The sequence below is a fragment of the Pinus tabuliformis genome, chromosome 1_1 (assembly GCF_031772625.1).
Source record: "Pinus tabuliformis cultivar Carrire ecotype Pingquan chromosome 1_1, CPIR1, whole genome shotgun sequence".
NCBI lineage: Eukaryota > Viridiplantae > Streptophyta > Pinopsida > Pinales > Pinaceae > Pinus > Pinus tabuliformis.
The window spans coordinates 299,926,712-299,930,919 of NC_142297.1; the positions used below are offsets into that span (position 1 = coordinate 299,926,712).

The 4,208-nt window shown below is 34.4% G+C and overlaps 1 pseudogene; it reads left to right on the top strand.

Annotated features, from left to right (window-relative positions):
- Nucleotides 1-581: 581 nt before the first annotated feature.
- Nucleotides 582-3,694, top strand: LOC149212739 (uncharacterized; annotated as a pseudogene).
- The last annotated feature ends 514 nt before the right edge of the window (nucleotides 3,695-4,208 follow it).

Here is a 4,208-nt window from a genome sequence, read left to right on the forward strand (position 1 = left end):
TTATGGGTATGAACTCGAGGTTGCTTCTCTCAATATCACATGCTATCCTCTACAATAATGGATAATGCCTACCTAGAATCATCATTTCCCAGACCCATGTTTTCCTAGCTTGATACACCATGATTGCTCCTTGTCTCACCTATCAGGCAAGCATTAATGATTTTCATCTAGGGCTCCTTTGCATTTTGATGTCCTTTGTTGCCATGTACCTCTTAAATCTAGCTAAATAATGGACCTCAGTGCGTAGTTGTGTCATCATGTCTTTTGATTACTCAGTTCAACTACTGTTATTTCTTTGATCATGTATTGTGAATGTGATATTTCTCTTATTATATGTGGAAGTTTTTATTTTTCTCTTTTTTATTGGGGGAGATGCTAAGATGATCATTTTTTTGTGCTTTGGTGCTTTCCTCTCTTTGATAGGTTTATTTAAGAATATGGGCTAAGATATTGTTCTAAGTGCACCTCAAATTATTTGGTATTTTTTGGATTGGTTGCTGGATAAAGTTGCGTGCTTGTCGAGCTTCTTCCTATTCCTCTATGGGACCTGTTAAGTAAGTGTAAATAATAAATAATTAAATATGGCATGTTTGGTGTCTTAGAATAGTTTCTGTGACTTCAAATTTCCTCTAATTTTCTATCTATCTTTGGCATTGCATGGCACATATCATAAATAGTTTCCTTTTCTTTGAGAATATATTCAATATGGAGCAATGCTTACAAGGAATATGAGAAAGAGGTATTTTTCTACAATCTTTGTATCGTCTGGTTTTCATGCTTTATTTCTTAAGAGTAGAAAGATGGATGTATATTTGTTAGCTTCAACAAAACTATCACGTTTTATGGATTAGAAACATTCCAATTGAAAGCAAAGTGGATCACTTAGTGTACATTGTAATGAGGCATTTCATAGGCATTTCTCCCATATGTTTGTCACAAGTTTAAATTTTTGTAATTTTGGTTCATAATCTACTCCAAGTTCTGACCTCATATGGTTCATGTGATAAACATACAACTTTTCATAATCTTACCCATCCCCATGCTTGTTGCTGATCTGATTTCGATTTAACTCACTGATTATAATTTAATCATCTAGGAAAATAAGAGTTCATTGATAGCTACTCGTCAAGAAAATAACTGCCTGCATGGAGGCTTGATACTTGGCTCCCCTACATGCTAGCTTGCTAGCCCATCCTAAGATATTTTCTTACTATTTACGAATTTTTGGTTTGAAAATTATGTTGCATTCCATTCTTCCATCTTGCATGTTCAATTCAACTTATTATTTTCTAGTATTAATTCCAGACTTTTTGGACTTCTCTAACAAGGAGCCACAAAATGTCATACCTATTGGCCCAATTTTGACACCATAATCTTTGTATATTTTCAAAATATTGCCCAAGTATTCGTATGAATTGCCAACCCCCTATACCAACCCTTAGATATACTATAATATCTAATGAGAGCATATCAAAATTACTCATATCTAGTGACAAGATATCCAGATTACTCATAACTAATGACTTTATTTCTTCCAGATTTCCACAAGACAAGCACATAACATGTCATATTGCAAGTGCTTTCTTCTATTTTTAAAATATTTACTGGGGTTGGATTCTGTGAGAAAATGTGATTGGAGGTATCTGTTTTTTCTAAAATTATGGGTTCGAAGGTCCCAAGTCACCCTCTTGCACCCTTGAGCTAGCTAGATGGTCCATGGGAGCTGATCCCTTATTGGCTTTGAGAAAAGGAACCAACATATTATTGAGTGCAATATCATGAAAAATTGTTCATGTTGCAATTCCAACCTTGGTAGGGCCAATAATGTCATCTCTCCCTTTACCAACTAGGCAAGCCCCAGTTGACTTGGAGAAAAGGCATAAACATATTCATGAGTGAAACATGATGCAAAATTAGGCATGTGGCCATTATGTTTAGATTGTCTTTGCAGAAGATAGTATATGCACTAGGTTCCTAACTGAAAACATTCTGAGATTTAGCCCCGCCATGCACATACAAACATAAGCCATGTGTATTTCACCATGCTCAAATATTATTAAAGAAAGGCAGGATATAGAGAACAATAGTACACATTAGAGAAAGCAAGTTGACTTGGCATGCCATCCTCTAGGTGAGCTAGTTAATTATTGCATTCTCCTGCTTCAATTCCACTTGAAAGTCTTTGGTGCCATTCAGATTCTAGGTGCAAATTACATTTCTCACTACCTTCATGGCCATGAGCTCATGTTCTACACCCTACTTTTTTTGTCCTAGTTGGTTTGTTGTTGCCCTTCCACCAAATCCTCTGCCCACTAGTCTCATATTTTTTGATGTTGTTTGTATTGTGCTACTAACCACTTTTCTAAAATTTCATTAGTCATTATTTGTTACACTAATTTGTTTTAACCATCAAATGTTATTTGCTTCTAATCTTGGGTTTTGAATTTTCAGATGGCGTACTTTATCTACCTTTTCTACATATCCAAACTTTTTGAGCTCATGGCCATGGTGAGATTATTGTATGCCTTGGATATTTCTAATTTGGATTGTAGTCCTTTATCATGGAATCAAGTTGGCTATTCCTCTTATACATTTTTTTTCTTTAGGACTTTCTAGATAGATTTAATTTCAATATAATATCTAAAACATTCTGAGCATCTAAAATATTTAAATGGACTAGTTATGGCTTGAGTCCTTATTCCCAGATAATTATGGTCTTAGAGAGAATTGTTAGTCAAATCAATTCTCTTCATGTGTATCACCATGTTTCTATAGCTATTATTTGGTGGATCTTTGACCATCATGCACCAGGAGGGGATGGTAACTTCTCGACACTTGCCACTATCAGCATTTAATACTTTTCTCTAAATTTTTGTTGAAAAATGATTATGTTTCATTTAAAGAATCCAGCTATTTTTAAATAATTTAACAACCATGATACCTTACTATTTCTTGACATGAAACATACCACCCTCTTGGGGGAAATCAATCCAGTGGGATGAATGTCACTATACCCTATTTACCAACATTTAAAATCTTTAGCAACGATTATTTTTTTAATAGATACAAAACCAATATTGTTTTAGCTTTCTTTAAATCCTTGTTTTCATTTTGGCCCATGTAGCATAATTCTTTGTAGCAATGAATGCAACAATTCATGTAATTATGTACTTCCATTATTTGCCTTCTTCAATTCTAAGGGGCAGAGAGAAACTACGAAGAAAATACCTCTTTTGGGGAAAGTAAGTTCTGAAATGTAAAAAATTTTCTAATACTTTTCTAAATAAATGATAATATCTTGTAAGAGTTATGGAAATAAACTTACTGTCAATAGAGTGTCTCAGGTTTGCACCATTTCGTACACTAAAATTAATATAAATTTTATATTCTTCCTATTTTGTCTCGGGTATCTTACACAAATACAAATGCTACAATTTGGTCTGAATATGGTCCAAGATGACTGTTGTATTAAAAGACATTCTCCATATCCAAGATTTCTTTGCAAGGCCTCCTCCTTTCTATTGTGGAACTCTGTTTCTGTAGACTAGACATAGATGGACTAACCAGTTAACTGTTTATTCTTTTGCAGACGTGTTTCTACTACATGATCGCATTGTTGTTGTTGTCCAGCTTCTATGTGCAGAAGTACTCAAAGTCATCTACTGCCATATATAAAAAGAAGCTCAAGATATAATGGTATAATTTCCCCCCTCCATGTCCTTATGAAATATCAAATTTAAATAAAGAGTAATTGTTTCGGGAAAAATCACTAGGTCGATTGGTCATGCTGGACTGTAATTTTCCTCCAATATTCCATTCATAATGGCCCCAGATGTCAGTCTATCACGACCTCAGATGTCGATCCCATATGTCAGTGGAGAATATGCTAAATATTGGAAAAGCTCAAAGAAGTTGCAAGTTGTTGGGAAAGCTAAGGGAGGACGTGCGTTCAACAACCCAACACTAACTCCATGGATTTCATACAAAAACATGACATTGTTGTGTAAATATATCAATAATATGCATGAGATTTGAAACAACTACAATTCACTTGTCACCAATTGTGTGTACATCTTTTGAAGTGGGATATTTTGTATTCTCTCCGATATTCGACTTGATAAAGTGGGATGACGCTTTACAAATTAAGTTTCATTGATTAATATGAATCTTGCAGGATCTGTTTGAACCAAAAAAGCAAAGAAACCCTC